The sequence below is a fragment of the Euprymna scolopes genome, chromosome 36, assembly GCF_053919585.1.
Source record: "Euprymna scolopes isolate OS-2025 chromosome 36, ASM5391958v1, whole genome shotgun sequence".
Taxonomy (NCBI): Eukaryota; Metazoa; Mollusca; class Cephalopoda; order Sepiida; family Sepiolidae; genus Euprymna; species Euprymna scolopes.
This window is the reverse complement of record NC_136517.1, coordinates 10,096,610-10,110,000: the sequence shown is the minus strand read 5'-3', so window position 1 is coordinate 10,110,000 and position 13,391 is coordinate 10,096,610.

The following is a 13,391-nucleotide window of genomic DNA, read 5'->3' as shown; positions in this document are numbered from 1 at the left end:
TGAATGATTCTGCGCTACGAAATAGGTGTTGTCAAGAATTGGACATTTTAACATACTGAAAGAAATTAAGATGGACAACGTCTTGAAATTTGGAATATAGACTTTCTGTCATTTATTTGTATATGCTCTGTAATTTCATTGAGCTTCATAAATTAAAGGATTGATATAAAGAAGTGGTCAAATATAATTGAATAAGCATATTTCCCCCATAAACATATATATATATATATATATATATATATATATATATATGTATATATACTAGCTATACCTAACCGACGTTGCCCGGGTGTATACAGAAATCAAGGATTTACAGAAAAATAATCGAGATTTAAGATATACATTGTAGTATGCCTTTATTGTTGTGTTGATGTAAAAAAAAATCGATAACTTTTTTATACTAACGATTAAACACTTATCAAGGCCAAAAGCCACTTGAGGATAAGGGTTAATGAGATTTTTATTATATGATGGAACAGTACTATGAGACGATTCGACAGATATTTGTTGATATTCGACTTTAAAAAGGCCATGCTGTAGTCTATAAGTAAACGTTCTCGCAGTAACGTTTTCTACAGGTGGACAGTTCTTGGAAAGAAACTTTGTTCATGGAAGTGCAGTTTGATTTTTAGGTACTCAGAGGAATGTAACATAGCGCGTATGCGCGTATGCAAATGCATGCGAAATGACGTTACTGGTTGGGAAAAATAAAAACTTTAAAAAAGGAGATCACGTTAGAGATTAGAACTACATTTAAGATCACGTTAGAGGTGTGGATGACGTTCGAGAAGAAGATCACATGAGGGACATCACAGCAGTTATGAGGGAATGAGGAAATAAATATCGTTGTACAACAAAACAAACGAGTTGAAGTTCTTTTCTATTCTTTGTCCATTTTGCGACTGAGGCTACAATGTGTTGGTTCCCGGACAATGTTCCAGGGAGAAAGGAGAGTATTTTACAATGTTAGTAGCAAGACTAATAAAAAATTAGAAAAGAACTTCTGGATGTTTTTGAAAATTATGTAAAGTACTGAAATACGTCCACACAAAAACACATAATAGTTTGTATTAATACAGAGTTGAGTTGGCTTTTTAAATATCATATTCAAGGGAAGTAACTCCAGATTGCATATTCTTATGCATATCTTTTGTTTTTTTTTGCTTGTTCATTTCGAAGCCTCAGAATTTTTTTTTAGTGTTTTATTTTATTGTAGGTCTTTTGGATTCTTCTTCTACTACTACTACTACTACTACTACTACTACTACTACTACTAAAACAACAACAACGACAAGAAGAAGAAGAAGAAGAAGAAGAAGAAGAAGAAGAAGAAGTGAATGCAGCAAACTGGTCCAAAAGGAATACAAGAACAGACACGACCAAGTGGGAAGGGTAGTACACTGGGAATTGTGCAAACAACTGCATCTACAACGCACAGACAAGTGGTACAAACATAAGCCAGTAACAGTACTTGAAAACGAGAATCACAAAATGGGACATGGACATACAAACTGATAAACCCATCCAATAAAGAAGACCGGATGTCGTAATAATTAACAAGAAAGAAAAATTCCATCAAATTGTAGACTTTGCTGTTCCAGCTGACCACAGGGTGAATATCAAAGAAAAGGAGAAACAGAGCAAATACACAGAACTATCCAGGGAGCTGAAAGGGATATGGAAGATGAAAAAAATCAAAATAATACCTATAATAGTAGGAGCACTAGGAACAATCCCGAAAAACTTTGAAAAAGAATGGGAGAAATTGGAATGAAAGGAATGACTGAAAAAATACAACGAACAACAATCATGAAAACAACTGAAATATTAAGAAAAAACCTTGAATGTGGAAACTAACACGCAGGAGCAACAAGTGCGGGCCAGACAAACTGCTGCAAAGGCAAAACATGAAACACTACATGGAACCAAGAACACTGAAAACGCGTATCTATAACCCAACCCTACCCTCATTGCCACATCATCGCCCCCCCCCAAAAAAGAGCGAGACTAAATAACCAAATAGTCAAAGAGGAAGGAAAGACCAATGAACTGATCAGACCTCAGCTGAATAAGTGCGAAGAGAACTGGGACCTTGGTGAGGCTTAGTGCCATTCAAATCCCAGCAAAGACCAATAGCTGCTGCCAACGAGAAATCAATGGCAGGCAGCTGTTGCGATGATGCAAATTTATTTGCAAATGTTATCGAAAGAGGAGGAGAGTACTGGAAATCTGGGGAGACTTGTTGTCACTCAGCTTCCAGTGAACACCACAGGCTGTTTTCAGGGAAAGATCTCCGAAGACCTGTGTGAAAGCTTATTGTGAGCCAATAATAATAATCTCTTAAAAACGGAATGTTATTCTGTTAATTTGTTATTCCATCATAGAGAAAATCGTCGCTATGATAAACTTTCCTTAACATCTGTTTTTAATTAGACTCAGATCTCTTGGGAAAAACATGGAATTTTATGTTGATAAATTTTATTAACCTTAAAAAACGCATTGGATGCTTTAACTAAATTCCTAGAAGTTTTTGCTGTGGCAATGAATGGCGGCTGCAGACGACCGTAACAATAGCAGCAGCAGCAACAACAGTTTACAGCTTACGAGTTTGAATCTGTGTTTGGTTTATAAGCTGAGCACTGATTGGTACAAGTATTCAACCTTTTTTCCCCAATCAGAGGCTGTCTCTCAGATGAGCTGAGCACGTGATAGAACTTGATAAAAAGAGTTAATACACGGCCTACTACTTTTCTTGATCAGGTCACGGGACCAACAACAAATTTACGTGACTTGGACCAACCTCCAAAACTTCTTTCGTGAGGCACAACAGAATCCACTCAGGCATTTGGCCTTAAGTTCGACTTTGACAAAAAGATACGGTGCTTATTCAAATTAGCACTTATGACGGCAATTAAAAATACAGAAAAAAATTTTGTGATGTACGTACTGATTACAGAATGAAGATGTCAAAATGAAAGAAATCGATCAAGTAGGTTTTTTGGGGTTTTTTTTTTTTTTTTCAAAGAAAATCCAAAGTTACGATTTTTAGTGATTTAATTATTAGGTGGAAAAGAAAGTTCTTGAGGAATTTTTAATTTTGATTTCAAATAATGTATTTTCAAATAAGTTTTCATTATAATACCTTTACCTTATATATTATTTTAAAGAGCGTTTTTCGCTCTATCTATCGTTTAAATTACAAACGTTTTAAAACAATTGTGTTTACTTTTCAGAATGTTGAAAAAAAAAAAACGAATTTGCACAATTTTCTTATTTCAATTTAGGCGAAAAGCTGCTGAAACAGCTTGCGATATCAACAAAGCATTTAGTCCAGGAACCACTATTGAGCATTTAAAAAAAAATTTTTTTTATTACATATTCACCCCAAACAAGGCACATTGCCACTTTGGTGTAGGGGGCTACTATCAGGGGAAACATCTACTGGGGTACTATGTAGGGATTTGGGCAGCAAGATGTTGGTTCATGTTGCACTTGAACTTATGCATGTCAGTGCAGTTGGGGAAGCAGTGACCTGGAATGGAATTCCAAAGTCTAGCACTTCTGGGGAAGAAACTACTGGAGTAAAAAGATCTTTTACATCTAGGGATCTCTACAGTGTGGGGGTGGGATTTTGCAGCTTGTCGGGTCTGTCGAGGGTGTTCATGTCGTGGGGGCACAAGTGCTTGCAGTTCATCAGAGCATTCACCATTAAAATACTTGTAGAACAGGCAGAGGGATGCAACGTTTCGACGATGGGACAAAGGCTGAAGCTTAGATGCCAGTTTAGGGCCTATCAGATTTGCGACTCTCTTTTGAACCCTGTCAAGGAACGAGAGACTAGTAGCCGATGCACCAGCCCAAATATGACAGCAATACTCCATACATGGGCGAATGGTGGCCTTATAGAGGTACAGGATACTTTTGGGTGTTAGAAGTTTTCTAGCACGGTAGAGAGAGCCCACCTTCCTCGCAGCGGTCCTGGCAATGTCTCGATGTAATTGTTCCAACTCATGTTTCCTGTGAACGTTAGGCCAAGGAGCTTGAAAGACGTCCTCTCAGATAAAGAGTCGTTGGCCATTGCTATAGGTGGTAGAGAAAGTTTCTTGTAATTATTGAATGAAACCAATTTAGTCTTGGCAGCATTGAACGTGACCATCCATTTTTGTCCCCATTCCACTACTGATTGGAGGTCATCCTCTAGTGTTTCTGCCATTACTTTAGATATGTGTTCATTTGTTTTCCTGTCGTGCCTGCTATAGAGTGTGGTGTCATCAGCATATGTACCCATCTCAGAGGCAATACAGCAGAATGGTGGTTTAAGAAATTTCGTGGAGGCGAGAAGTCTTGAAGATGATAAGCGTAGTGATCAGCCATCGGATGCTGACAATGATCAATTAAGAGCTTTAGTCAAAGCCAATCCATGTGCAACCGTTTGAGAACTTTCTTCTGAATTGGACATAATGTATACGACGATTTCCAACCACGACAGAGATAGGAAAGATAAAAAAAACTTGATAAATGGGTGCCTCACGAACTGAACAACAACCAAAAGAAACGCCTTTATGAAGTGTCACCTTCCATTCTTTTACGCAACAAGAATGACACATTTCTCGACCAGGTTGTGACTTGTGATGAAAAGTAGGTTCTTTACCACAAACAGTGATGCTCAGCTCAGTTGTTAGACGGCGATGAATCTACACGACACTTCCTGAAGTCAGAGTTGCATCAAAAGAAGTTCATGCTGACTGGTTGGTGATCTGCGACAGGTCTCATCCATTACAGTTTTTTAAATGCAGGTGAAACCATTACGGCGAAGAAGTACTGCCAACAAATGGATGAAATGCATCAGAAACTTCGACAACAACACCCAGCATTGGTCAACAGAAAATGCCCAATTCTCCTCCACAACAATGTCTGACCGCACCCTGCAAAAGTTGAATGAATTTGGCTATAAAACTCCACCTCTCACCTACCGACTAACACTTTTTCAAGCATCTTAACAACTTTCTGCGTGAGAAATGCTTCAGAAATCTAAGTGATATCAAAATTACCTTTAGTGACTGTATTGCCACCAGAACGCAAGATTTTTATGTTACTCGCATAAATACATTTGTTTTGGCAAAAGTTGATTCTGATGGTGCTTATTTCGATCAGTAAATTTTTGTTTTAGCCGACGAGATATGTTTTTCTGAATTTTAAAGTTTAAAACCGCAGAAACTTTCTTGTTAACCTGATGCTAAACTGTACTGAACTGATTTTTTTTTTTTATCTTTACACTTCGATTTGAGTTGTCTCCCCTGGAATATGACATTTTTGGTTCTGTGATGTGCTCATACAACATACAGACTTTTCTGCATTTTCTTTAGTGCCATTTTAAAATAAGCTCCGAAGATACATATAATCCAACATGGCTACTGCATGACCCAGACTTTAACATATGTGTAAGCAGAACAACTTTATCATTTTTTGCCTTTGTTATTCTATTACTAACTCTTCTTTTTTTTCCATTTTATTAACACTTTAACGAAGACGATCGATAAAGTTGTTTTAAATGCGAGAATGGGATTTTGTCTTTCTTTTCTACAATATCCGGTTTATTCTTTTTATAAACTGTACCGAGCTTTTCAAAAATACAACATTCCCATATGATCGTAATTGCCTTAAAACGTTTCCGTTTTTTTTTTTTTTTTTTTTTTTTTTTTTTTCTGTCAGAAATATTTTCTTTTGCTGTAAAGACTATTAATTTTTTTCTACGATGAAATTAATGTGGTAGGGGGGATATTCACTGACTTGTTTGTTTGGCTGCGGTGTGTGTTTGCGATGAGGGGTGTGTTTTGTTTTTAATACTTTACAATGTAGAACCGGATCGCAACCCCCAAAAGTTGATTGATCCGAAAGGATTTGAAATACTCTTTTTGCCTAAAGCAAAATGTAGTAGGCAAAAAAATATCAGGAACGCAGATAGGAAATAGTCAGTATCGCCCACCGTGGCCACCTCTATAAGAGAGGGATTTCTTGGCTGTAATAACCGTAGGAAAAGAAGAAGGAGATACAAACAAGAAAAAAAAAACTCGCTTCTCGCAGACACGTGGTTCGTCACAAAGAACAATTCAATCGCCAGAACCATCTACACACAATCTGCAGAACACTGCCTGAACATAGACGCCATCTTGGAACTCTCTCTTCCGCTCAGCCTGAACCACAACAGACGTATCCGAGGTAAGCTCTCTAGTTCCCCTCATTTCGGTTATTGCTAATTCTGCTACATATGAGAAATATGTTGAGCTATAATAAAATGAAAATATGCTGAGCTATAATAAAATGAAAACAATCACTGAATTAGAAAACAATAAGAACGAATAGTTAATTAATGAGTTTCCTTTTGCAAATAAATGTACAAATTAATTAACCTGAGGACGTCGATTGCATGGATATTAGTATATTAGAAAGCTATTGTTCTATTTTGAACTAGCTGAATGTTCGGTGTTACCTGATCATACAATACACTTAAACATGATATTTTAATTTATGCAGATTGCACATGTATCATTATAGAATCAATCCTCTATTGATTATCATAATTACGAGAAATAATTTGTCTGGTAGACAAATTTGCAAAAAGTAAAAAAAATAATAATGATAATGTCGTTCATCAAATTCCGTCTGGGTTTGTTTACAATATCATGTCAGGTGATATTTGGGTTTGACGATAAATGCCCTGGAAAAGTCACTTCTGATTAATGTTTAGTTTTAAAACATGCAAACAAAGAAATGATTTGCAACGATTTTAAATGGTACATCTTTTTTTTTTATCAAAAATGGAAGTTATTAAGAAGAAAAAGTTAAAATAAAACAGTGAGTTATATCCAGGTTCAAACAGGGGATCATCACTGAGCTATATCTCTTGATGGCAATAAATCTGTTTCTTTTAAAAAGAAATGGTTTGCTCAAATTATATTATTACCCTTGGCCAGTGTAACTTAACGACTTCCCTTGTAAAATGATTCTTTTTTTATCTATAAGAAAAAAAAAATATTTTTAAGATCTGATTTTTTCAATTTTCGATACTTATCGGATGAATTTCTCTACAAAACATATCTAAGAACACTGCCAGACATATAAATTAGCTTTGTGTGAAATTTGCAAAAGATAGGCTCAGCTGTTTCGGAACCCATGAGGAAGGAGCTCATACCCACACACACACACACACGCACAGACACACATACACACACATACCCCCCCACACACACACAGGCACACACAAAGTGATTTTTATATAATAGTAAAGATAAAGATATAAATTTGGGATCAACAAATTTTTCACACTCCCGTATTTTTTATTGTCATTGAAATCGATGAAATCGCTCATTTTTCAATCAAATCGATTAATTGCCTACTCTAGTTGGAGACTCATCGCAGTGCACTAAGAAGAAGCTTCACATGCCTCCCTGTAGTGACTTAGTCCACAATACATTGTTGTCTACATTGCACTGTAGAGAACCTAACGTTGATTTCATAAAATCATTTTTATATATAATGGCTTGAATTAAAGTTTTAAATGCAAAAGTCAAGTGCCATGCTTCAATTGTGCTCTAAACAGAAACATACATTTCGAAGGCGCCCCTGTTATATCAAAGGACCAACTGTTTATTTTATATGCCAGGCCTTTTTGCTTGTGCGGTGATAATGGCTTGAATTTAAGTTTAAAGTGAAAATGTCACTTATCATGGTTCAATTGTGCTTTAAACAGAAACATTCATTTCAAATGTGCACCTGTCATATCAAAGAACCTACTGTTGATTTTATATGTTAGGCCTTTCTGCTTATGTGGTAATAAAACTTCTCAAATGCAGTTGTGATGTTAGACTGTATAAAGTGTTAACTTTAGTAAAAATCGCCTGTTCCTTATTTCATCGGACCTTTTTTGATTATCGATACTTGTCGAAGACATTCCAATACAAACCCTATCTAAGAACACTGCCAGATATGTAAAGTAAATTTGTGTGAAATTTAAAAAAAAAAAAAAACTGGCCTAGTCGTTTCGGAGTCTATAGGGAACTCTCTCTCTCTCTCTCTCTCTCTCTCTCTCTCTCTCTCTCTCACACACACATACACACACACACACACACACACAAACTTCCTTTTGTATAATAGATAGATATGAGCGATGTTTCTGACAAAAGGGGAAGAAAATATTACACTGTTACACTGGCCAAGGGTAATAATATAATTTTAGCAAACCATTTCTTCTTAAAAGAAACAGATTTGTTGCCATCTGGAGATATAGCTCAGTGGTGGAGCATTCGACTTCATCAATTTTGTGTGGAGGGAATCTTCTGAGTTATTCTTTCTTTCTATCTCTACTTCTACCGCTGTTAACATGTCACTAATAAGGCTACTGAAGGTAAACTTTTTAACTGAGCCAACGTTATTCTCCTGATAGTCAGGGATCCAAACCTTGGCGTATTTTTTCAAGGAGACTGTCCTATCAGCAGATACAAAGTATCGAGGTTGCTGTATTGCCATTTGATGAATGGAGTCTGGATTATTCAGTTGTCTCTTGAAGGGGCTCTCGATATCATATTACTGGGAAAATTATATGGCTTTTCCTTCATCACTGTCAACAAAAAACAAAAAGAAAAAGAACAAAATCTTTACTTTCTCTCTCTTTCTCTTTCTTTCTCTCCCTGCCCTTCATCCAACAATTCTGCTTACCTTTTCTACAAAACTCCCAACCTCACCCTGAACAAAAAAAAAAAAACACTATTTTAAAAAGATTAAACCAATAATCCAATTCCCAACGTAGACCCCACACTACCAGGTCTCCTTCTCCAACATCAGTGATCTATGATCCAACCTTCCAGAAGTTGAATTACAATTACCGGAGACAAAACTTGGCCTGTTTTTCCTGTGTGAAACTGGCATTGGAACAACTGTTTCCTTAGACGATTTCTTGATTAACGGTTATTCTAACTTAATTTCCAAACCTAACCCTCCAGATTACCACATGGAATATGTGCCTATGTTACGGGTATTTTAATTGCTTTAAATGAAACAGATGTTTAGAAATCAAGAGTGCCAGCAACTAGTGCAAAAAGCTTACAGAAAATACAAAAGTTTTTTGCCCAAATTGTCAAGTCTAAAGTAGCTGAGGTTCCTATGAGTTTTAATGCATAACAAACAGGGTTTTGCACAGATGCATATCTTCCATCCCAACCATCATCAATGGACTTGAGGTGACTACATCAGCATCTAATAAAATCAAACTCTTCGCTAAAAATTCCACATGAAACTCGTCTCTGTGTGATAAGGGACACCTACTTCCTGAATTTCCTCCCAGGACTACAAATACTCTGAGCAATATCCATATATCTGTTTGAAATATTTCCAGATTGATCAAGCACCTTGATTCCTGCAAAGCAACTACCCTGGCAACATTTCAGCCATAGTATTCAAGATTACTGCACTCGGAACCAGCTCCTACACTTACAAAGTTATTGTGTTGACTTAAGGAAAGACGCTTTCCAACACCCTGAAAAACCTTGACAATCTTTCCAGTATTTAAAAATACAAGCGGTATCGATCTTCTGCATCTCAGTACAGATCTTCAATGTGTCATGAGTTGCTTAAGTTTGTGATAAGCAGAAAAGACCTCCACAAAACCAGCCTATTTAACAGGATCTCTACTGTATAGTGGTGGAACTTTGCTGCTTGTCGAGTTTGTTGGGGTATTTACGTTGGTGAATGCTCTGACGAACTACAATCACTTGTACCTCCTCGACAAAAATATCCCCGACAAACCTGACAAGTCCCACCCCTGCACAGTTGAGATCCCTAGATGTAAGAAAATCTTTTACTCTAATAGCTTCTTCCCCAGAACTGCAGGACTTTGAAATTCTCTTCCGGTTTCCTGCTTCCCCAACTGTACTGACATGCAGAAGTTCAAGTGTAATGTGAACAGACATCTTGCTGCTAAACTCCTTACATAGTACCCCTGGAACTTAGGTCCCTGATAGTAGCCCCCTACATGAAAGTGGCAATATGCCTTGTTTGGGGTGAAAATGTAATATATATATATATATATATATATATATATATATATATATATATATATATATATATATATATATATATATATACTAGCATGGGTGCCCGGCGTTGCCCGGGTGTTTGGAGGCGTATGCTGAGAAAAAAAAAAAGGTAAATTTTTTTAATATTGACCCCTATTATGACCCCTTAAAATTTATTGTTTTGGGCTTAAATTAAATTATTAAGTTAGATCCATGTCCAAGGAACCTATACCTAAAATTTCAAGTGCGTGGACCCAAAATTGTCGGAGGAGTTTGGTAGAGTTCTCAAAAGTCAAATCGTTGAACTTTGACCCCTTAATCGCCAAATTTCTGGTCCAAAACCGATCACATCGATTTTCCCAAATCTCAGTACCCGGTATATCAAATTTCGAGTCTGTAGAGTTTTTTTGGTAGGGAAATGTACACTCACACACACACACACACACACGTTCACTTTTATATATATATATATATATATATATATATATATATAGAGAGAGAGAGAGAGAGAGAGAGAAATAGAGAGGAAACAATAAGATTGGAAAATTAGGAACCAATTGTTGAGCTTTATGTTATATATATATATATATATATATATATATATACACGCACAAAGACGTGTATTTTTACATTTACAAAAATATCTATGTCTGCAGTTTTTAGGTTTCTTCTATTCTTGGCTCATAATATCGCCACGAGAATTTCTGTTGTGGCAACTGATTTTGATCATTTCTAAAAGCTGATCCAATACTTTGATATCGCCAACTACAAAGCAAGAGTAAGCCGCATCGCATCTCTTCATGGCTAAACACCTTTCATTTTTCTTTCTCTTTTTTGCTGATATTTGGGTGCATATATTTGTAACAACAAAAAAGGATAATATTTAAATAAAAAAAGAAAGAGGGCAGCATTCTTAAGAGCATTAAAATGCATTAAATCATTTTGTGATGGGTGATATAAAAAGATTTAATTAGCTGTACGTTCTGACATTTTGTGTCAATCACAATGTTTTCGCGCGCAGACATAAATACCTAAATGGATTAAATAAGAGCTTTAGGTAAGGTCACGATTAAAAGCGCTCAACACAAATTAATTATTTTTTTAGCGTCAAATTAAATTTAAATGATTCATATTTAACGAAGCTCATTGAAGCCAAATTATTTTTGAAACAAGGCTCACCATAAAGTTTGCTTTTCCACGAGTCTAAGTTATAAGCATGCAGCCATGATACTCAAGTCTCACTTATATACACACAGTGATCGAATTCCAATATAACTTTTATACACACAGTGATCGAATTCCAATATAACTTTTATACACACAGTGATCGAATTCAAATATAAGTTTATGGTGGCTAAGTGGTTAAGGATATGGACTAAAAACCTGGGTGTGCCAAGTTCAAATCCAGTTCATCTTATCAAATCCACATCTAACCTTGTGTTTAACCTCCTGGAAAGGAAAGGAGATAAATAATATAACTTATATACACACAGTAATTTAATTCCAATATAACTTATATACACACAGTGATCGAATTTAAATATAAGTTGTATACACACAGTGATCAAATTTATATATAACTTAATACACGCAGTGATCAAATTTAAACATAATTATATACACACAGTGATCGAATTTAAATATAACTTATATACACACAGTGATCGAATTAAAATATAACTTATATACACACAGTGGTCAAATTTAAATATAATTATATACACACAGTGATCAAATTTAAATATAATTATATACACACAGTGATCGAATTTAAATATAACTTATATACACACAGTGGTCGAATGTAAATATAATTATATACACACAGTGATCGAATTAAAATATAACTTATATACACACAGTGATCGAATTCAAATATAACTTATATACATGCAGTGATCGAATTTAAATATAACTTATATACACACAGTGATTGAATTTAAATATAGCTTATATACACGCAGTGATCGAATACAAATATAATTATATATACGCACTGATTGAATACAAATAAAATTATATACACACAGTGATCGAATTTTAATATAACTTATATACACACAGTGATCAAATTCAAATATAACTTATATACACACAGTGGTCGAATTTAAATATAATTATATACACGCAGTGATCGAATTTAAATATAACTTATATACACACAGTGATCGAATTTAAATATAACTTATATACACGCAGTAGTCGAATTTAAATATAATTATATACACGCAGTGATCAAATTTAAATATAATTATATGCACACAGTGATCGAATTTAAATATAATTATATATACACAGTGATCAAATTTAAATATAACTTATATACACGCAGTGATCGAATTTAAATATATTATATACACACAGTGATCGAATTCAAATATAACTTATATACAACACATTGATTAAATTTAAATATAATTATATACACACAGTGATTGAATACAAATGTCTCTACTTATATATAAAAAACAGGCCCTGTGTGTGTGTGTGTGTGTGTGTGTGTGTGTGTGTGTGTGTGTGTGTGTGTGTGTGTGTGTGTGTGTGTCTATGGACTCGGAAATGGCTGGGTTGATTTTTTTTTAAATTCGACGTAAGTATACTTTATGTGTCTAGAAGTTTTCTTAGATAGGTTTTGTATTGGAATGCCTCTGATAAGTGTCAAAAATCGATAATCGAAAAAACACGATGACAGAAGGAACAATCCAATTTTGATCAAAGTTAACACCTTATACAACCCAACATCACAAATGCATTTGAGAAGTTTTATCGCTGCACAAGCAGAAGGGCCCTGCATATAAAATCAACAGTACGTTTTTGATAAAACAGGGATGCGTTCAAAAACGAACGTTTCTGTTTAGAGCAAAATTGAACCGTGCTATTCGACTTTTTAATTCAAGCCATTATTTAAAAATAATTTCATAAAACATTATTTCAAAATAATTTCATAAAACATTATTTCAAAATAATTTCATAAAACATTATTTCAAAATAATTTCATAAAACATTATTTCAAAATAATTTCATAAAACATTATTTCAAAATAATTTTATAAAACAGACAGTAACTTTTCTACAGCACAATGTATTGTAAACTAAGTCACTGTAGCGAAGGATGTGAAAATTTCTCCCAATGCACCGAGCTGGGTCCCCAACTAGAGCAGGCAACCAATCAATTTGATTAAAAAATGGTTGATTTAACTGATTTTGATGACAATAACAATATTGGAAGTGTGGAATATTATCCTCATTTATTCATTTTAGTAAACTAGCTTATGAGAGATATCGAAAGACATGCTGAAAGCCTCAAGCTAAGGATAAATCC